Source organism: Jaculus jaculus, chromosome 16 (genome assembly GCF_020740685.1).
Source record: "Jaculus jaculus isolate mJacJac1 chromosome 16, mJacJac1.mat.Y.cur, whole genome shotgun sequence".
NCBI classification, from domain to species: Eukaryota; Metazoa; Chordata; class Mammalia; order Rodentia; family Dipodidae; genus Jaculus; species Jaculus jaculus.
In genome coordinates, this window is record NC_059117.1 from 61390892 (window position 1) to 61414121 (window position 23230).

Here is a 23230-nt window from a genome sequence, read left to right on the forward strand (position 1 = left end):
TTAAAAAAGCTTTCATACTTGCATGCATACTTTCATACTTGCAAATAGAAGCAGGTAATGGGCCTGATGTTCTGTGACTGAGTTGTGGTTTTGTGGGTTTCTGCTCCACACAGGTAATTAAGACAACTGTATTTGAAAACCAGTGCTTAGGGCTGGAGAGATGGTTCAGCTTTTAAAGGCGCTTGCTTGAAAACCAGTGCTGTAGCTCATCTGGTGTAATTAAACTGTCATTCCCTGCATTCTTCTGGGAAGATTCTTGTGTCATAATGACAAGAATTTTCAATACTTCAGAGGGAAAATTGTCAGTGGTCAGGAAGGAGGGATAAGATAAATGTCTTAGTAAATCTGTAATGCAAATCCATTGTGACATTTGGGGCTTTGTTGCCCTTGTTCTTTTGTTGTTGTTGTTAAATATATATTTTTTTATTTATTTCAGGGTGGGGGAGAGAATATGAACATGCACACCAGGGCTTCTTGTTGCTGTAAATGAACTCCAGACACATGCACCACATCCGTCTTTATGTGGGAATTGGGAAATGAACCTGGGCCAGCAGGCTTTAAAAGCAAGTGCCTTGAACTGTTGAACCATCTGCCCAGCCCTTGTTGTTTTCTCTTAACCTAGGTGAAGGATGAGTAAGTGAACAGGTTGATGGTGGTGGTGCTCAGGAGTAGACCATTTACCTAGCAGGCCTGAGGCTCGGGGTGTGCTGCTCAGCACCATACGAAAAAGAATATGTGACAGACGGAAACTAGAGTGTTTAGGCTGCATTTAATATGTGTCTTAGAGAGCTATGTCATTTGACATGGAGTCATTAGCAATGAAAAGTAGTTTAAAGAATACCATATACCTTAAAATGGACTTCTCAAGACAAGTCACTTGCTGCCTTGGAGGCCTCTGAGGGAAGGGGCTGGAGGGGTTATGTGAAGCCAGCACAGGTTGTGAGAATTCATTAAACGAGAGTGTCACATCTTCGTCCTTAAGTTGATAGCATGGTTTTTTGATTGACATGACAACAAGTAAAATATATTTATTTTCCCTTTAGTTCATCAGTGAGGAAATAATCAAATGAACAACAACAAAAAAAAAAAACTAATCAGAGAGCAATAGCTTCTCCCCCTAACAGACATGCCACTGTTGTACTGGTGGGTACATCTTGCCTCGGTGGACAGTGTGCAGTTGCAGAGTCCACTGCTGGTCAAGAGCACTCATGACTTTTCTCCGTCAGCAGGCTGCATCGCTCAGCCCTAGTGTCCTGCAGCCCAAGCATGTGGTGTCTTCAGCAATCACGTTTTACCACCTAGTTCTGGTGGGCAACCAAGAGCAACAGTCTGTTGTTCGGGGGATCTCAGAGGCCTCCCTGACCAGTGACTCACTGGGAGGCGCTGAAATTTTTCTGTGACTGTTGTTTTTACTAGCTACACCAGTGAGTGGGAAGTAGTACTTCCTTGAGGCTTGACTTGCAACTTTGAATGACTGATGGTGTTAAGCATGTTCTGGTATACTTACTTGATATTCAGAACCTTTGTTGGAGACATTTCTATTTAGATCATTTGCCTATTTAATAAACTTTCTTTTTGTAGCTGAGTTGTAAGACTTCTTTATATTCAACATATAAAGCTCCTTATCGGATCTACAATTTACAATTACTTTTATCTTACATCTACCAGTTATCTTTTCATTTTCTTTTTTATAAATATTTTATTCTGGCTTATTTACTTGAGAGAGAGGGAGAGAGAGAAAGAATGAGAATCGGTGGGTCGGGGTCTTCAGCCACTGCAAACAAACTCCAGATGCATGTGCCACCTTATGCATCTGGCATATGTGGGTCCTGGGGAATAGAACCAAGGTCCTTTGGCTTTGCAGGTAAGCACCTTAATCACTAAGCCATCTCTCCAGCCCTCTTCATTTTCCTGATGATTTTTCTTTGTAGCATGAAAGTTTTGCTTTGATAAAAGTACAGTTTACTTTTTATTTCATTGCATATGTTCTGTAGTTATATGTAAGGAATCATTGTCTAACCCAAAGCCACAGTTTTATTCCTCTGTTGTCCCCCCCCCCCCCAGGACTTAAGAGTTTTAGTTCTTAAATTTAGGTCAGTGATCATTTGTGTGGGTGAGGGTATGCACACACGCACATGCACACTCAGTGTGAGGAGGGAGTCCACTTCACGTTCTGCGTGTGGCAGGCAGTCCTTACCCCAGCGCCGTTTGCGGTAGAGTGTTCTTTCTGCAGTGAGCGGTCATGTTACTCATAACAAAATTCAGTTGACCATAATGGTTAGAGTTTATTTCTGGATTCTCAGTTCATCCATGGATCTGTATATCTGATCTTACACCAGTACCATCACACTGTCTTAGTTTGCGTAGCTTTTGTAGTAAGTTTTGAGATTGAAAATAGAAATCTTCCAATTTTGCTCTATTTCAAAGTTATTTTGACTGTTGCAGGTTTCTTGCATTTCTGTATGAATTTTAGAACCATCTTAAGGGTTAAATAGACTCCCATCATCTATTGGGAGATGGTTCTGTCTTAACAAAGTTGAATTTCTGATAAGTGAAAGTAAAATATCTTTTGATGTATTTTGTAGTTCCCTGGGAACATATTGTATATTTCTTTTACTAAATGTGTCCATATATAATTTATTCTTTTTTTTTTTAATTTTATTTATTTATTTGAGAGCAACAGACACAGAGAGAAAGACAGGTAGAGGGAGAGAGAGAGAATGGGCGCGCCAGGGCTTCCAGCCTCTGCAAACGAACTCCAGACGCGTGCGCCCCCTTGTGCATCTGGCTAACGTGGGACCTGGGGAACCGAGCCTCGAACCGGGGTCCTTAGGCTTCACAGGCAAGCGCTTAACCGCTACGCCATCTCTCCAGCCCTAATTTATTCTTTTTGTTGCTATTATGAGTGGAATTCTTAAAGCCTGTGTTTCCAAGTTCTTCACTGGTAGCAGAGAAGGCCTACTCACCTTGCAGCCTTGTCCAGCTTATTTTAGTTCTCTCAGTTTCTCAGTGGATTCCTGTGTTCGTGATATAGGAGCACATTTTTCCACTTCTCCACTCTGGGTGCGTTTTCAGCTTCTCCCCAGGACACTATGAGGAAGTAGTGAGGATGGGCCTGTTTTATGTATGTTGGATTTTATTTTAGAGAGCAAGAGAATTGGCGTGCCAGGGCCTCAGCCCCTGCAGTTGAACTTCAGATGCTTGTACCACCTAGTAGGCATGTGTGAGCTTGAGCTTGCCTCATCTGTGTGTGTCTGGCTTACATGGAATGTAGAGTAGAACATGGATCCTTAGGCTTCACAGGCAAGTGCCTTAACTGTTAAGCCATCTCTACAGCCTGGATATTTTAATAGTGTATGTTTAAGAGTAAAATTGTTAATTTTTTTTTTAATTTTGAGGAAGTCCTTTTATCAAGTTCTTCTGTGGTTCATGTTTTTTGTAATCACAAAAATCGTTGGGGCTGGTGAGATGAGCTGGCTCATCAGTTAAAGACTTGCTTGCAAAGTGGCCTGGGCTCAGTTCGCCACGACCCATGTTATGCCAGATACACAAAAAGTGCCGCATGTGTTTGGAGGCTATTTTCAGCAGCAGAAGGCTCAGTCATGCCCATATTCATATTCTCTCTCTCTCTCTTGTTTTCTCTCTGAAATAAATAATATATAAAAGAAATCTGCCTACCCAAGGATTACAAGGATAGTTCTCCTATTCTGAAAGTTTCTAACATTTAGAGTTCTCTGTTACCTCATTTCTAGTTAAAATTCAGTTTTAAGTTTGGGTGCATGTAAGGAGAATTTGTTATGTTACTAACTTGTTTCTTGATATTACAGTGGGGAAATTAACAACATGTTAAACCTGGAACCTTGCTTTCTACTGGTGTACTTTGGTGTTGTTTGCTTGTTTGTTCTCCCCAAGGTAGGGTCTCACTTTAACCCAGCTGACCTGAAGTTCACTATGTAGTCTCAGGGTGGCCTCGGATTCACAGAGGTCCTCCTACCTCTCCCTCTGAGTGCTGGGATTAAAGCTGTGTGCCACCACACCCAGCCTTTTCAGTGGTTCCTGATGAACACTACCCTGTGGCCCTCTGTGGTGACATTCAGTTATGCACCTAATACTCCTTTGGTGTGTCATCACCTCATTTTGTAATTCTTTCCATCCTGTTTGTCCTCTCCACCCTGCTGTTCCCGAAGGGAACATGACCCATTCCAGCCCACCAGAGGGCTCCATCCTCCATCCACATGGAGTGGATCCTTTGTGAACACTGACCAGAACCCTGGCAAGAATACTGAGAACTTTGTGAGCATGCAGAGTAATGGGCTTCATCGTGGTGCCTTCATATGTGCTTCCTGTGCCTTGATCGTATGTGTCCTCCCATTGTCTTTGTCATCTCCCCTCCTACTGGTCTCCTTTCTCTCCACAAATAGTCCCTCTTCTGATTTCATGCCATTTAAAAGAATACCCAGAGAGCTGGAGAGATGGCTTAGTGGTTAAGGCACTTGACTGCAAAGCCTAAGGACCCAGGCTTGATTACCTAGTACCCATGTAAGCCAGATGCCCAAGGTGGCTCATTCATCTGGAGTTCTTTAAAAAAAAAAACAAAAACCCATCTAAGCAAGTGTGTCGTCTTTCTGAATCCGACTTGTCTTCACATGACCTGCACTTCCAGCCATCTTCCTGCAGATGATGTCGTTCCTTCAAGAATGAATGAAACTCAGTTGTTTTTATCAGTTTTTATCCTGCTTAAGAGGACTGTCTTTAAAGACTGTCAGTTGAGTCTTAGTCCCAGGCTTCTGATACTGAAATTTCACTGAGGCCATCACATGGGGACAGCCTGTCTCAAAGTGAAGTCACCCTAAAGTTGAGGGATTGATGGGGAACTTGTAATGACTGTTTATCTCCCTGCGGGTGTCAGAGCCATCTCAGGCTCTTTTTGTTAAATATCAGTATTTGGCTGTTCAACGCGCCCCCGCGTCCTCCCTGCTCACCTGTCTGCTGTGGCCTCCATAAAGCGGCTCGAGGGTGGGTGGCGCCTGGTGGAGAGCCAGGGCCTTGAAGAGTACAGGAAGGAGCTAGGCTCTGTGGAAAATGGGTGCGATGGCCAAACCAGACTGCATTGTAACTTGTGATTGCAATAACCTCTCCTGAGAGCACTTTGAAAACAACGCATTGAACTGCACCCTGGGAGAGAAATTTGAAGAAACTACAGCTGATGGCAGAAAGACTCAGATGGTCTGCACCTTCACGGATGGCACGTTGGTCCAGCACCAAGAGTGGGGGGACCGGATGGACAGCACGATCACCAGAAAGCTGAAGGACGGGAAGCCAGTGGTGGATTGTGTCGTGAACACTGTCACCTGTACTCGAGCCTATGAAAAAGTCAAATAAGGATTCCACCATCACCCCGGACAGGAATTAGCTCTAGAATGAACAAGCTCAGTTCAGTGAGCACAGAGCAGATCTCCACACTGCTGCTTTTCTTCCGTTTCGTTTTCATCACTGTGGTCAGTTAACTTTATCACAAACATTTTACACGCCACCATTTCAAAGTGTTGGTTGAAGTAGGATCATCCTTTGGTTAGTAAATAAACGTGTTTGTGCCACTGATATATATATATATCAGTATTCATCACTGAAAAAGTCGTAATCAGCTGTTTAATCTTCTCAAATAAAGGTCTGGTATGCAGGAGTTAAAATAATGAATGCTGTTAAAGGACAGTAAAGGAGGAGCTATTCTTGTATGTACTACAGCAAGAAGCAGTTCCTTCTGGCTTTTACAAAAGCTAGGGATTGTCCTCTGTGCCCAGAATCACGACATTGCTTTCATGGAAGATTAAATTTAAGTCCTAAGGTTAATGAGAATTAACTGAATTAAATGTCTGCCTTTAGTAAAGATACAGCTTAATTATTCATATGACCAGCTTCCTGATAGGATTTTATGGGAGGATTAAATGTACGTAAGACTTCACTTTATAAAGGCAGAAGGTTTTTTGACAACTTAGGATTTTCAAGTATAATTTCTTAACACTTTAGTGCTATAATTATCTTGGGCTGTACCTTCAAAATTAAAATGAGAAATATTTGTCAACTTAAAGTTTCACAGAGTAGTTATTTCAGGTCTGTATCTAACACAAAAATACAGGATTTATTGGCATAATAAAAGTGTTTAAAAAGCAACATACTAAATATGTCCATATCTAATAAAAGCAAACAAACAAACAAACAGAGCTGTCCTCAGGCTGGAAAGATGGCTTAGCAGTTAAGGTGATTGTCTGTGAAGCCTAAGGACCCAGGTTCCATTCCCCAGTATCCACATAAAGCCAAATGCACAAGTTGGCAAATGCATCTGGAATTTGTTTGCAGTGACTAGAGGCCCTGGTGTACCCATTTTGTCTCTGCCTTTCCCTCTGAAATAAATAAAATACTCTTTGAAAGCTCTCCTCAAGCATAAGTAGCAAGGCAGTTTGAATGTGGAATGACCCCCGCTTCCCGTAGTCTCATTCCCAGCTGGAGCTTATTGGGGGCAGACCTGAAGGTTTATCAGTGCAGCCCTAGTGGATGTTCGCTAACCCTCCAGACGTAAGCCCTTCCTGCCATAAGCTGCTTCTGGTCAGATCCAGCAATGAGAAGGTGACTGGTATGACTTGATACTTCCTTCTTACTTAGTTGTCTAAGGTCAAACTTCTATAAGAAGCACTTTCACCATATTTAAATTTAAAATTTTATTAAATTAGCAGTTCTTAATTGGTATGATACAGTTTACTTTTAGTTGGATTTCAGTGCACTACCTTATGAATTGTATGGTAGTACTATATGTTGATGTTTGAAGTGAGAGGAGTAACTGTTACTCACATTCAGTCAAGCAGACATTTCTTTGGAAGACTTAGCAGTTGTTTTAAAAATAATTGTAGGCTGGGTGTGGTGGCGCACACCTTTAATCCCAGCACTCTGGAGGCAGAGGTAGGTGGATCACCATGAGTTTGAGGCCACCCTTAGACCACATAGTGAATTCCAAGTCAGCCTGGACTAGAATGAGACCCTACCTCAAAAAAATATAATAATTGTGGGGCTGGAGAGATAGCTTAGGAGTTAAGGCGCTTGCCTGTGAAGCCTAAGAACCCAGGTTTGATTCCCCATTACCTATATAAGCCAGATGCACAAGGTGACGCCTGTGCCTGGAGTTTGTTTCCAGTGGCTAGAGGCCCTGGCATGCTCATTCTGTCTGCCTCTCTCTCATAAATAAATTAATGAATGAAATATTTTTTAAAATAGTGGCACAGGCCTCTAATCCTAGCACTTGGGGAGTCTGAGGCAGGAGGATTGTGAATTTGAGGCCAGCACAGGTTACTAACTGGACTTATCTCAAGCAATATTACAGGGATTACCCACTCAGGACTCCCCTGGGCTGCCAGAGCTCTGCTTCTTTCCTTCTCTTAAGCTTTGTAATACTCAGAACAGAACCTTTCGGAACTTCCAGAAAGCAAAGTGTACATATGAGTAGTGGTGTAGGGATCAAAGGCACTTCTGTTGCTGTTATTTGAGATAGGGTCTTATGCAGCCTGGGCTGGTCTTGCAAACTCTGATTCCTGTGCTTCTCCCCTGGATGCTGGATTACAGGTGTGCACCATGGCTGGCTGCAAAGGCACCGGATGTAGCATTTCCATTAGATTCTCAGATCAGTGTGATGATGTGTAGATGAGGAAGCAGGGCTCAGCTAGAGTTGGCACACTGTTCTCACTTGAGGTGTGTTGTTTGTTGGCTTGTTTTATTTATGGTAGGGTCTTGCCATGTAACCCAGGCAACAGTAGTTCTCCTGTGTCTACCTCCCAAGTACACATGTGCCACAGTGCCCAGCTGAAGTATATTTTTTTTTCAGTTTTTTTTTTTATTTACTTATTTGAGAGCGACAGACACAGAGAGAAAGACAGATAGAGGGAGAGAGAGAGAATGGGCGCGCCAGGGCTTCCAGCCTCTGCAAACGAACTCCAGACGCGTGCGCCCCCTTGTGCATCTGGCTAACGTGGGACCTGGGGAACCGAGCCTCGAACCGGGATCCTTAGGCTTCACAGGCAAGCGCTTAACCGCTAAGCCATCTCTCCAGCCCTGAAGTGTATTTTTAAAGCAATAAAAAGCAGTACAACTCTTTCTTGAAGTGGGTATTAGAGAAGCCAGACAGGCGTGCTGTTAGGACCACTTCTCCCTGTTCACAATATTTTTTTTATATTTTTGTTTTTTAATCATTTATTTGAGAGGGAAAAAGAAGCAGAGAGAGAGAGAGAATGGGTGCTCCAGGGCTTCCAGCCACTGCAAACGAACTCCAGATGCACGCACCACCCTGCGCATCTGGCTTACATGGGTCCTGAGGAATCAAAATGAAGTCCTTTGGCTTTGCAGTCGAGCTCCCCAAACGCCAAGCCATCTCTCCAGCCCCACAATATATTTTGAAAGTAACTGTGTTCTTGTAAGGCATTTCCCAATGCATTGCCAAGGCCCCACAATTATTAAAGTAGTCATCTAAGATTTCTTGATAAATTCTAACTTTGCCTTCTTTTCTTCTTCCACTAATACCCAGTAAAGTCACCCTGGCCCTAATGTGTCCACAAAGTTTTTCCTGGACTGCTTCTCTGACTGTATGTCCCGTGCGTGTGCGCGCGCGAGAGTGTGTGTGATCATTTGTGTGATGTCAAGTATCTTCCTCAGTCACTTTCCAATTGACTTTTTGTTGTTTTTGTTGTTGTTGTTGTTTTTCAAGGTAGGGTCTTGCTGTAGCCCATAGCCCAAGCTGACCTGGAATTCATTCTCTTTCTCAAATTTTTGGGCAGGGAGGGGGATAGAAGAGAAAGAGAGAATGGGTGGGCATGCTAGGGCCTCTAGCCACTGCAAACAAATTCCAGATGTATATGCCCCTTGTGCACCTGGCTTACGTGAGTACAGGGGAATCAAACCTGGGTCCTTTGGCTTTGCAGGCAAACACCTTAACCGCGAAGCCATCTCTCCAGCCCTGACCTTGGAATTCTCTTATGTCATCTCAGGGCGGCCTCAAACTCACAGCTGTCCTTCTTCCTCTGCCTCCCTAGTACTGTTCCAGGTCAACCTTGGCTAGAGTGACGCCCTACCTTGAAAAAAAAAACAAACAAACAAAATATACAAAAAAGCTGATGAAGGAAATGAGAAATATGGGAATGTCATTTAATTTCAAGACTGGAAGGTTTTTTTGGTGACTTGCATTGGTGTGACAAAACACCTCAATAATCAGCTTAGAGAAGGAAGGGTTTGTTTTGCTTATGGCTTCAGGGGTTTTATCTGTGGAGATAAGATGGAGTGAAGGTGTTCACCTCTGGATGGGCAGGAAGCAAAGCCAGGCCAAAGCTGGCTGCAGTCCCCGAGATCAATCCCCGCCCCCCATGGCACAGCTTCCTCCTAGGCCTGCCTTTGACATTTTCCAACCTCATGAAAGCTGTCACACCATTGAGTACAAAGTGTGCTCATTAGTGGTCGGCCCCATGGTCTACTCTTTCTGAGAGTGCCCTCCCAGACACACTCGGGTATGCTTTACAAGAACAACTATCGCGGTGACCTTGGAGTGTCTCGAATGCAAAGGAGCAGTAGAACTGAGTGACATGTAGAAGGACTTGTGTCCTGGGAGAAGCAGCAGAGAACTGGCCCAGGAGCTTCAAGAACTAGAGATGTTTGGGAGTGTGTTTTAGGTCCCCCATCCCTGCTTAGGAAAGTTTGAACATTTTGTAACCAAATGTTGGATCCATCAATAAAGTAAGAAAGATGAAATTTATAAAGGTCACATGTTTCTTGGGCAAAAGCACACATACTTCTGAAATGGAGGCAGGAAAGGAGTAAAGTTCACGATCTGGATCTGTGCAGCATTAGTCTGAAGAAGCAAGAAATACCAAAACACATGAGGAATCCTTGCATTGTGAGCGTGTGTGCGTATGTGTGTGCATGTGTGTATAATTTGTGTGGTGTTGAGGACCAAAACCATTACAAGCATTCTACCGCTCAGCCGCATCCCCATGCTTTCCAGTACTTTCAGAGGCATTTCTCAAACTCCTTTCTGGTTGGCTGCCAGGTGGGGCTGTGTACTTGCAGTCGGAGGGCCTGAGTTCCTTTAGGAAATGTGCGCTGCACAGCAGCTTCACAGCACTTGCTGCTTGTAGTGGGCTTCTTCCATGGACATTGTGCCAGCCTAGGGGAAGAGGCAGGACTTGTTTGTGATTTAGCAGTTCTTTGCAGGCAGCAAAGCCAAAGGACCCAGATTCAGTTCCCCAGGACCCACGTAAGCCAGATGCACAAGGTGGCGTATGTGCCTGAAGTTCGTTTGCAGCAGCTGGAGGCCTCGGTGTACCCATTCTCTACCTCTCTCCCCACCCTCTCCTCCTCCCAAATAAATAAAATAATAAGATAAAATAAAAGCAAGCAAAAAAGAGTTTCCAGTGTGTGCATATGTTTAGTCTGAGTGATAGAGGGGCCAGTGGGCTGGGAGAGGATGATAGGAGCTGAACGCTGAAGAAAGCTGAAAGGTCCAAGGCTGTAAGGCCTAGGTTTGGAAATTACTTCAGCCTTTTCTCTCTAGTAGAGGCCTCTTAAAGCTGGTACTTTACCTATGGTAAAGTCCTCATTTCCGCAGGGTAGCTGATGTGGGTTTACCTGTTTTGTCTTGCTAAGGACAGGGAAAAACAGAAATCACCATTAACAGTCATGAGCAGTTTAGTCGAATGTGAATTTGATGCTGGTGAGGTGACACATACCTCTGTAATCCCTGCACTTTGGAGGTGGATGCAGGAGAAACAGGAGTTCAAGGTCACCCTCAGGTCAGGCAGCCTGAACTACATGAGACAATGTTTGAAAAATTGAAAGCAGAGCTGGAGAGATTGCTTAATGGTTAGGGCACTTGCCTACAAAGCCAAAGGACCCAGGTTTGATTCCCCAGGACACACTTAAGCCAGATGCACAAGGTGGCACATGCATCTAGAGTTTGTTTACAATGGCTGGAGGCTCTGGTGCACCTATTCTTTCTCTCTTTCCCTCCCTCCCTCCTCCCCCCCCCCCCCCACTCAAATAAATTTAAATCCAAAGCAAGGGCTGGAGAGATGGCTCAGTGATTAAAGGCATTCACTTGCAAAGTCTGTTGGCCTGAGTTCAGTTCCCCAGTACCCATATAAAGCCAGATGCACAAAGTGACACATACTTCTGGAGTTCATTTACAGTGGCAGGAGGCCCTGGCACACCCATGCTTACTTGCTTTATCTGCCTTTTTCTCTCAAATAAGTCAATATTTTAATTTGTTAAAAAGCTACTTGATATATATTAGAACAAAGTAAAAACTTTTATATTGTATCAACTGGAATTTTTCTTGTCATGTAGTGTAGGCTGGCCTCCAACTTGATGTGCAGCAGAGAATGACCTTGAACTCCAGACATCTCTTCCTCTTCTCTTTTGTTTTTAAGAAGCACCAAGGCTTATTTGGGAATCCTTTCCACTCCCATTTCTCCTAGCAGAAGGAAATTTTCCTCAGGGAAGACTTCTGGTGTGCAGCGTGTGTGTGCACAGGGTGAGGGGCTTGTGATATTTGTACACTGAGCCCATTTTTACTCTTCCTCACTTGAATGCACACATCACTCCTTCCTTCGACCCACCCTCTACCACGGGGCTCTTTTTTTAATTGACAACTTCCTTAATTATAGTCAATAAACCATGTTAATCCCCCCTCCACACACGTTCCCCCTTGAAACTCCATTCTCCATCATATGCCCTCTCCATATCAATCAGTTTCTGTTATTTTTGATGTCATCATCGTTTCCTCTTATTATGATGGTCTTGGGTAAATAGTGTCAGACACTGTGAGGTCATGAATATCAAGGCCATTTTGTATCTGGAGGAGCACATTGTAAGCAGTTCTACCTTCCTTTGGCTCTTACATTCTTCCCATCACTTCTTTTACCATGGACCCTGAGCCTTGGAATGTGTGATAGAGATATTTCAGTGCTGAGCCCTCTTCTGTCACTTCTTCTCAGCCCCATGGTGCCTTCTGAGTCATCCCAAGGTCCCTGCAATCTGAAAAGAAAACCTTCTCTAACCGAAAGTGAGAGTAACATTAATATATGGATATGAACATTAAGAAAAGTGCTTACTGGGCAGCTTGGTAAGCATAATATATGTATTTAGCCAGACACCAGCAGGTGTGCTCCCTCTTGTGGAGCGAACCTCCAGTCCAATTAGAGAGCCGTTGGTTCCCCCCCCCTCCCCCCCCAACAGCACAGGGCTCTTAACAGCATTTTTCCAACCTCTTTTTGACCAAGAAATTTTCATTATATGAAATAGGCATACAACTCAAACATTTACTGAGAATAAACCATAAGTTTATTTTAATGCATTTCTCTGGCACACATATAATTTTATCATTTACTAAAGCAAATTTACATCTAATGACATTCATGATGTGCTTGTTTATCTTGGCTGAGTATTTGATACCATAGTGCCTGGGGCTTCTTCCTGGTTTTCAGAGTTACCTGATGGTTAGTTTGATTTTATAATCATCAATGCTGAGAACACTGCTTCGATATGCAGATAGTACAAGATGACAGAAGTATTTAGGCCATTTCAGATATTATTGGAAATTCTATCCTCATCCCAAGCCAAAGTTTATTGAATGATTTTATCATTTGTTGATGCATGCCTACCTGCATGTTGTGTGCATGTATATTGGCTCATGCGTGCCATGGCATGGGTGTGGAGGTCAGAGGACCGTACCAAGGTGTCTGTGCTTTTTCTTCACCCTTTTTCAAAAAGGGTCCCTTGCCACTGCAACAGATGTCAGTCTTGCTGGCTCAGGAGCTTTGGGTTTCCCGGGCTCCACTCAATGGTTTTAGGCATGTTCAAACTGTGTACACATGTGCTACTTTGCGACTGGCTATATGTGATGCTAGGAGAATCAGACTCATGCAGCAGACTTGGTAAGCAAGCACCTGTAACCGCTGAGTCATCTCCCCAGCTCCCTCTTATTAAATGAAACCCAAGTCAGAATTCAAACAGCAGTTTTTAAAATCAGACACCCTAACACAATACAGTCCAAGATATACATTCATCTGCAGCAAAATGTGAAGTCTTCACCACAAGAGAACATGGCTTCGTATGTTCAGAACCACACTGCCACCCTAGATGCCGTGCTCTCGGAGCTGAGGTGAGGGTTTCAGTGTTGTGTGGCACCATGCCCTGTGCCAGGCACATGTGTGCTCCGAGCCAAGTTGTATGGTACGAGACAGATGAGTGTTGCCAGAAACTTGGTAGATTCATTATGTGCTTGCTTTTGTTTGGTCAGTGACTGCTTAGGAGGCCTTTACTGTTACCAACTTTTCTTGACCCTCCCCTTCAATCCAGTTACGTGATCTCACATGGGGTCATGACCCAGTTTGAGAAGCTCATTCTAACGCTTTGCCTTTTTATCATTTGTTATTGAGCCCCTCTTAGCTGATAGCTTCATTTATGAGTAGGAACTAGCTTTTACCACTTTTACGTTTCTTGGAATTTTCCACGGGTGATGAATGGAAGTGAATCGGAGTTCCAATTACTATTATGACTGGTTACCTCACTGAACACTCCTGGCCAAACAGTACCTGGGCCAGGACTGGCTTAGCCTTGCCTTTGCCTGAAGCCATACCTGCTTCGTCTCCGTCCTCTGCCCAGGGAAGCCGAAGTGAGCTTTCGTCCTTGCCCTGCTTGTCTTTTCCCAGGTGGGAATGTGCCTGCAACTGTCCTTTCAGGCTCCAGTTCTTGCTTTCTGTGCCTTCTTAGGGAAGGAAGCCTGGGCCATGATGCCCACCCCACCCCACCCCACCTGCATCTGAGCACATGCCACTTGACTCTCTGCCTTGCCCGGCTCATCCTTCTGCCTTTGTGTGCCGGCTCCTCACCTGAGACACCAGCCCGGGGAGCTTCACCCACCTGAGCATGAGGCCATGATGGGATTTGGCAAGCAGTTTTGGTCTCTTCCAATTAGTAGCTGAGTGACCTGAGGTTAAGATGAGCCTCACTTTCTTTGGTGCCAGACAGGGAGGGTTACTCTCCTCAGAGCAGTCAGTGCTTCAAGACCTGCAGCTGCTCTGAGTGCCCTGAGGTTAAGATTGCTTACCTAAAGACTAGCCGCCTTTCTTCAGAGCCGGGTGGGAGGGTCATTCTCAGAGCGGCCTCTGCGTTCAGTAACCCACTGCTGCTTTGCTTCATCCAGAATCATCCCTCCATTTGCGCCCAGCAAGCATAGTACTGGTGTCTAGCACAGTATTGAAGTGGGAAGGTCTACGCAGGTGCTTTGATTGGCTTGTTGCACTATCATAAATGCATTAAGATTTGCTTTATACTTAGTCTCAAGTTAGAAGAGCCCTAGAACTTCCCTTCAGAACTGTGGCCTGTGTGTAGGTTTTGCCTTAGAGAGAAAGGTGGTTCTTTCTGGTGTCACCGCTGCAGTGGAAGTCATTTCCTTGTATTGGGCAAAGTGTACACACACGCGCGCACACACACTCGCTTCTGCATGCACAGCTGGCTGCTACTTCCTTGTCTGGATGGAGACAAGAGAATGCTGTGTCCCCTGATCAGATTACTGTGGCCTCAGGACCAGTGCTGCAGCTGCTGGTGGCCTCCACATACTGTCTTGCCAGGCAGGTCTTCGTACTGATTTTATGGTTTTAGAAGAGTCGATAGGTCTCCTGTGTTTATGTGCAGAACACCAGAATGACAAACACTGACAGTGCCTTTAGCTAGCTGAGGCTGGCAGAGACAAATGAGTGGTCAGAAATGCGCTGCATTTTGGGGGCTGACGAGTTCCTGTTGGTACCTGCTGCCTCTCATCCTCTGTGGTGCTGAGCAACCTGTCTGTGAGCTTGTAAATATGAGAGTCCTGCTGCTTTAAAGACCAACCCACCGAGGTGCCAGATGAATGACTCAGATTATTTATCTTCAAATACTTGCCCCATTTAAGTAGACTTAAAGAATATTAAAACTGACGTTTTAGTACCTTGGAATAAAGACAGGTAACATCTTAAAATATCTATTTTGAAACTATTGCATGTAACATAACAAATAAAACAATACAATGAATGAGAAACATTTTCTAAACTAAAATCCAAGTAGCCCACAAACAGGTTGTTGTGGATAATGGAGGAAGGAAAAGAAAAGAAGAAAAAAAGGCAAGCCAGTCATGGTGGTGCACACCTTTAATCCCAGCACTTGGGAGGCAGATATAGGAGGATTACCACGAGTTCAAGGTCAACCTGACACTACATAGTAAATGCCAGTTCAGTCTGAGCTAGAGGGAGACCCAACCTCAACCCCCCCCAAAAGAAATTTAATATAGAAGAGGGAATAGAAATAAAAAGTGGGGGTTCAGTGGAGGGGGGCAGAGGCGGTTGGCAGGAAGGGATTTTGTAAATTTTAAGCTTTGTGAAATTTTAATATTATTTTAAAAAGAAATTAAAACAAAGTAGAACAATAATCTCAGGATACATGGTTTGACTGACTGGTTTTTGAGACAGGGTCTCACTGTGCGATGCACGCTGGTCTTGAAGTAGCCATTCTCACGCTTCAGTCTCCTGCCTTACAGGAGTGTAGTCCCAGCACCTGCTGCCTCTACAGCCTATCTTCATGTCCTTGCTTTCCTAGGGGCCCTTGGGGGTGTCGCTGACGGCAGAGCTGGGAGATCAGGCAGGCTGTGATGAGCCAGTCTGTTCTGGTCTGCGTGAGGATTGCATGTACACATCTTACTTGTGTCCATGTTCATGTATGTCATTCACTGATGATACTTTAGGACTGTTGTCCAGAAGCACTGACGATTTTCCCGGAGTCACTTTTGCTTTTATTATCCACGGCCGTAGTCTAGGCCATTGTACTGCTGCAGCCTCTAGAAAGGCTCTCCTTGTTCAGTGAAGGTTAGGTATGACTGGGTAATTGATACTTTCCATGTTTGGACTTGTTATAATTTGTTTGCTGTTTCATTTTTTTGAGGCAGGGTGTCATTCTAGCCTAGGCTGACCTGGAACTCACTGTGATCCTCCCACCTCAGTCTTTCAAATGTCGGGATTAAAGTTTTGTTCCACCATGCCCAGCTGAAGTTGGTTTTTTGTTTGTTTGTTTTGATTTCGGAAGACTATATGTAACTACTTTTTGTCCTTTAACTCCTATGGGAAGGGCAAAGCTAGTCAATTATAAGTGACTTGGTAGGTATTTAAATATTTTTATTTATGAGAGAGAGAGAAAGAATGAGTATGGGTGCACCATTTTTGCATCTGACTTTATATAGGTCCTGCAGAATTGAACTCAGGCTGTTAGGCTTTGCAAGCAAGTGCCTTTAACTTTTTTTCATGAGAGAGAGAATTGCCATGCCAGGGCCTTTAGCCACTGCAGTTGAACTCCACATGCCTGTGCCACCTTGTGCACAAATGTGGCTTTGTGCATGTGTCAGCTTGTGCATCTGGCTTACATGGGTTCTGGGGGTGTTCAGTCTGGGTCCTTAGGTTTTTTTTTTTTTAATAGTTTTTGTTCATTTTTTATTTATTTATTTGAGAGCGACAGGCATAGAGAGAAAGACAGATAGAGGGAGAGAGAGAGAATGGGCGCGCCAGGGATTCCAGCCACTGCAAATGAACTCCATACGCGTGCGCCCCCTTGTGCATCTGGCTAACATGGGACCTGGGGAACCGAGCCTCAAACCGGGGTCCTTAGGCTTCACAAGCAAGCGCTTAACCGCTAAGCCATCTCTCTAGCCTGAGATTTTAGGATTTATCACATACAAAATCCCAAGTGGTCAACAGCTCTCCTTACATTTTGCCTCTAGTGGAATTACTCGCACCCTCTGAGCTGGCCATTGTGTATGTCCCAAGTGCAAGCACCCATAGTACTTGATGCTCTAGCTTGTAAGTAACCCCTGATTCCCAGCAGCCTGTACTTGATGCACTGGTTATGGCCTTGCAGTCTCTCAGCCCTATGCAAAATAATAGCTGCTTTCCTCCTGTTCATCCAGGCCACCTGGAGCCAGGAAAGATGTCAGATGACACCCCAAGTGCAGTATATCTTCCTGCACCTGGTTCCTGGTAGCTCTGAGTCTGTTCATCCTGCAGTGGCATTGGGGGTGGGGGACGACAGAGAAGCTATAGCAGCCTCAGCTTCTAGAGGTTTCTCACGGCGGCATGGCGGGGAAGGCATCACTTTCTTCCAGCCTAGGCCGTCCTAGAGGCTGCAGGTTTTGTAGTGGACTACCATGGGCTGAAATGGGACAGAGGGAAGAGAGTCAACTCCTAAATTGTGTTTGGGACCAACATAAGTTCTGTGCTGGGGAAAGTGGATGTCCGTGGCCTGCCGTTGAGCTCTAGGAAAAAAAAAAACCTGAAACTATGCAGATTTCTTGTTCTCTTTGCAATGCAGGGCATAGTGTTGAACTGTTCAGTTACCTGGTGTCATTCCCATGAAGGCAGGGACGCTGCACATGCTTAGATTGTCACTGTTAGAGAAACAGCCTCTGCTCTGAGCTCTCCAAGTGCCTTATGTTCATTGTCAACTATTTCTTTTCTACAGATGAAGTGAGGTAACGTTTATTTAAGCACGTTTAGTAACACTATTTAGCAGATTACAGATGGTCCTTGTTCCTTTTTACTCTGAACTTCCACCAACTAGGAAAGAGAAGTGAAGTAGAGCTGGGTAGGTGTGTGTGTAAGTGTGATTAATTAAATAAGTCCAGTCAGATACTGTGTCATCGGTGTGGGAAGACTGTCATCAGGGTCATCCAGGCCACAGCTGGTTGCCCTGAGCACAACTTTACAAATAAGCATAGTGCTGACCACCCGAGCCCGCCCCTCCGTGGCCCCGTCCTTAAGACATTTGTGTCACCTTGCCTAGTTCACATGGTTTGACAAGATCAGAAGAAGCCAGTGTTCACAAAAGAACTTTGACAATTATCTGTTTTCCTGCCTTTATTTTAAGTTGGCTCTTAGACTGTTTTAAACACCAATACTAGATTAGAACAAACCTACCTAGTCAGTTCTGAAGAACTAAAGTCATTCTTAATTTTGCGGGTGTTCATTTATTTCAGCTTCATTTATTTGCAGTCTTTTTTTAAATATTTTGAATGGGCGCGCCAGGGCTTTCGGCCACTGCAAGCGAACTCCAGATGCGTGTGCCCCCTTGTGCATCTGACTAACGTGGGACCTGGGGAATCAAGCCTCAAACTGGGGGCCTTAGGCTTCACAGGCAAGTGCTTAACCACTAAGCCATCTCTCCAGCCCCCTATTTGCAGTTTTTTGATTGTTTAGATGAACTGAACAACTATTGGCAGTTAGCTATTCAGTTGGTATTTTTGCATTTCAGGTCCCCCGGTTGGGCTGTCAGGTCTCCTGCCTTGTTCTGAGAGTGGGCTTTGCATCCTGCTGTGGGAGTAAATGCGTCTTTGATTTACATGATTGTAGGTTGTGGTCTCCTGAGAGTATAGCTGAGAGAGGCCAAGAAAGATCACTGGACTGAAGAGGAGAAAGATAGACACTTCTGGGGGTCCTTACTTCATCCATCAGTGTGACCACAGAGTCCTGGGGTTAGTGAGGAGGAGGGCATTATCATCCTCCTGGGAGGGGTGATTAGACTTTACCTGTGGTGAGTCCCCAACCTGGAAGTCCTGACTGAATGCCTTCAATTCTACATGGTGCAGACATGACACCTCAGGGTGTGGTATCCCACACCTGGCCTCCTGTGACACTGCAGTCCACGTGCAAGACACTGCGCTCATAGAACGCTCCTTTGGCCCCTGTGTATGCAGTGTATGTGAAACAAGTGAATTCCATGCTCAGACTTGGGTGTATCCCTAAGATATCTATAGGTATAGATATATATGTATATGAAAATACTTGCAAGTCCCCCAAATCTGAAATCTAAAATACTTCTAAACCCGAGTATTTCAAATAAAGGATATGTATCAGTGAGATGGTATTGAAAATTTCTTAGGGCCCCAAGAAGCAGGAATGACTGTGTCAGAAGGTCTCAGACCTAAGCTGCTGTGTTCCAAAACACCGTGCAAAGTGGGCTTGAATAGAACAACAACAACAAAAATGAATGACTGGAATGAGAATATTGGCAGCCCTGAGGAGTAGCCCCCAATGTTCCAGGCCCTTAAAGCGCCAGCTTTCCGGCCAGAGGCCCTGCGCAGCCCTGAGTGACGGCAGCTGCTGCGCCCCTTCCGCCGTGCCCCGCCGCCCCTTGGCTTGTTCTTCAGCATGGACATCGTGGGCATGTCACAGAGGCATGTGTGGTCTCTGCTAACAGCCTGTACGTGGGCCAGGAGGAAGGAACCCCTTGAGTTCCCTCCCACGTCTGCCCACTGGTTAGGCTGTATTTCTTACAAAAATTAGATGGTTTGCATACTGCTATGGAACCTGCTTTTCCAGTTCACACACTGTGGATCTTCCCTAGTTACTGTGCTTCCCTCCTCTGAGTGCCACCTGCTGCACCACTGTGTGGCTGTAATCTAGCTCCCAGTAACACCTGGGTCAGTTCAAAGGTTTTTTTACCCTCCATAAAGTCCTTATAAATGCCCTTATAAGGTACCCATTGCACATGTTAAATTATTTACTTAGTATATGTTCTGAGGGACAGAATTTCTTTGTAAAAGGTTCTCTAGTAGAAATAGTATTTAATTTTCATTTCTTTGAAACTGATATTGAGAATTAATTTATTGGCCATAGGGCTCTCCATTTATTTATTCATCCATTCATTATTTTATTTGAGAGAGAGAATGGGCATGCCAGGGCCTCCAGCCACTACACATGAGCTCCAGACGTGTGTGCCCCCTTGTGCATCTGGCTAATGTGGGTCCTGGGTAATCAAACCTAGGTCCTTTGTCCTTGCAGGCAAATGCCTTAACCTCTAAGCCATCCCTCCAGCCAGGGCTCTCCATTTTTGAGAAACATCTGTGTATTTATCCATGGTTATCTAATTTTTTAATAGTTGATGTGTTAATTACGTGCTGCAAATATCTTCCCTTCTCTCTTTTTTTTTTTTTTTTTTTTTTTTTTACAAATTTTGTTTTCAGAGTCTTTCTGTTCATTTTTTAAATCCTTTGTGTGTGTTAACAACATAGTGGGTCCACTCAGGATGTGTGGATGAGGAAGACCTGAGAAGCCAGGGCACAAAAGTAGTGACGGTGCCCTGTCCTGCCCAGCAGCTGCTCTGGAGGTATCTGGTCATTACTGTGCCTTCCCTGGTGTTGCATTCGCACAGTCACCACGCTGCGCCGGGCTGAGTGCTCCAGGCTCTCCCTAGTCCCCCGGCAGGGGTGGGAAGACAGAGCGTTGCTATCTGGGTAATCCATATTTTCTGGTGGGATCTCCACTGGGTGATTGGGGGGCTAGCCTTCTGAGTGCTGGTCAGTTTCTGAGACAGCTGCATCTGAGCCAGGGGATGACTTCTGTATAGCCAAACACTCAGCTGGGGGTGAGGAGTGCTTTCTCCCTTTCCAAGTCCTGCGTCTGGAAGCAGTACAAAGAAAACTCACTGCACCCTTAAAACGGAGAAGCTTTTATGCCACAGCATACGCCTTTATTCCCAGCACTTGGGGGCAAAGATAGGAAGATCTCTTGTGAGTCTGAGCCACCCTGAGGCTACATAGTAAATTCCAGGTCAGCCTAGGCTGGAGCAAGACCCTACCTCAAAACAAACAAACAAAAAAGCAAGAAGCTTTTATGTGGTTATTAATGATGGATTTTTGCTAAATTCCAAATTAAAAGAAGTATTTAAAATGTCTCTAATGTTGCCAGCCAGGTGTGGTGCCGCATGCCTTTAATCCCAGCATTCAGGAGGCAGAAGTAGGAGGATCGCCTTGAGTTCAAGACCACCCTGAGACTATATAGTGAATTCCAGGTCAGCCTGGGCTAAAGTGAGACCCTACCTCAAAAACAAACAAACACAAACCCCTCTAATATTAAAATAACATTTTAAGTGAGAATGATGTTTCCAGAATTAGAGTAGTGCTGTAGAGGCGTAGCGCTGCTCAGGTCTGCGTCATCGTAGAAGACAGCTGGGCTTCGTCCGCACGCGGCTGTCCCACATTGCAGCTGCAGCCTCGCTGACCGTCACTGTAGTGGTGGTGAGGCTGGGCGTCAGAAAGGCAGCGCAGATCCTGTTCTACGTTAACTAGGCCAGCTTTGACCTGGTGGACTGCTTGCGTAGGAAATCTGCCAACTTCGGCTGGAAGCAAACAAATCCACAGGATTTTGTCCTGAGAGGGTGGTGTGCTGGCTGAGTGGAGACGCAGCAAGGCTGCCAGCAGTAAGGGGCCGTCAAGAAAGCTTGTGGCTTCGCCAGCCATGTCGAAGGTGTCCTTCAAGATCACGTCAGTCACGTTGGGCCCGCGGCTGCCCTACCCAGCACTCATTGTTCCTAAAGGCACGTCTTTCACAGCAGTCTTAAAGTTTAAGGTTCCTGCAGCAACAAGTGCCATTATTACCAGTGACGGGATAGGAATAAGTCCTGCTCAGACTGCTGGAAATGTTTGTCTGAAGCATGGTTCAGAACTACAAATTATTCCTGGAGATCGTGCTGGAAGTCATTAATACATGCAACTTGGAGCGCAGTTACCGACCAGAATAAATATTGATGTTTGTTGTTGCTGTAAAATTGAAATTAGGTATTTAAGATACTATGAAAATACCAAGGATCAAAGAAACAATGAATGGTGGATCTTCTGTCCCTTGCTGATACTTTTCCTATGAAGTGGGAAGCCTTGTGAGTGGAGGTGGAGACTGCTACCTCTTGACAATTGAGAATTCACTTGTGGCAAATGGATGATCTGATTTGACTAATAATTCTTAGAACATTTGGAAGGTTAAAGTTCACTTATTCTTATATCATACTTGTATTTGAGTTAAAGTATAAAAGGAGGGCTGGAGAGATGGCTTAGCGGTTAAGCGCTTGCCTGTGAAGCCTAAGGACCCCGGTTCGAGGCTCGGTTCCCCAGGTCCCATGTTAGCCAGATGCACAAGGGGGCGCACGCGTCTGGAGTTCATTTGCAGAGGCTGGAAGCCCTGGCGCGCCCATTATCTCTTTCTCCCTCTATCTGTCTTTCTCTCTGTGTCTGTCGTTCTCAAATAAATAAAAAATTTTAATAAAAAAAATATATATAAAAGGATTGTGGGTCATGGATGACAATTGACTTGCTATTATCTGACTTGCAAACTCATATTTGATTACTATAGAGTTTGATAAAGTTTATAGACATTTCAGTGCAAAGCTGTTAGTTTTTTATTTTTATTTATTTATTTGAGAGCTACAGACAGAGAGAGAAAGAGGCAGAGAGAGAGAGAGAATGGGTGCACCAGGGCTTCCAGCCACTGCAAACGCACTCCAGATGTGTGCGCCCCCTTGTGCATCTGGCTAACGTGGATCCTGGGGAATCAAGCCTCAAACCGGGGTCCTTAGGCTTCACAGGCAAGCGCTTAACTACTAAGCCATCTCTCCAGCCTCAAAGCTGTTAGTTTTTTATTGTTTAGAGTTTTTTAAAGTTTCAACCTTAATGTATCCTATAAATTTTAATTTCTCATCATGAAGCCAAAAAGTGAATTTTAGACCTATCTACCCCATTGTATCTATAAATTGATATCTCACGCCATCTTGCAAAATTCAGTATTTACAATTGAATTGACAAAAGTAGAAATGTTTTAGCTGAGCATGGTGGCGCATACCTTTAATCCCAGCACTCGGGAGACAGAGGTAGGAGGATCACCAAGAGTCTGAGGCCACCCTGAGACTACATAGTGAATTCCAGATCAGAGTGAGACCCTACCTCGGGAAAAAAAAAAAAGTAGAAACCTTTTTTTTTTTTTTTTTGGTCAAGTTATATATTCTTTTAATACCAACTTAAATGACAGAAATCCTCAAGAAACCTTTTTTTGTTTTTTTTGAGGATATTTTTGAATAGCATTCAGAAATGTTCTTGCAGAGGAGATCTGAAGTGTACGTGTGTCTTGGAACAAAGCAGCACGACTGAAGTGCTGATGAGCAGAACTCTCTGAGGACCTGGCCTTTAAGGCAGTGTCACTGCTGGTCATCTTGTGGATGAGAAGCCTGGGGAGGGAAGATGGGAAAGCCCAGATGACCAGACTGGGTCAAGGAAAGCAAAAGACAGCAGAGACTAAGAACAGCTCTGGCACCAAGCTGCCAGAAAAACGTGTGAGCTGGACAAAACTAAAAGAATGGG

At 44.6% G+C, this 23230-nt stretch overlaps 1 protein-coding gene and 1 pseudogene across 1 annotated transcript in view; both read left to right on the top strand.

The window, feature by feature from the left end:
- The window catches only part of Ube2e1 (ubiquitin conjugating enzyme E2 E1), a 67928-nt gene that overhangs the window by 36526 nt on the left and 8172 nt on the right, over positions 1–23230 (top strand). The gene's annotated exons all lie outside the window — the stretch shown is intronic.
- LOC105944209 lies at positions 1209–5382 on the top strand (annotated as a pseudogene).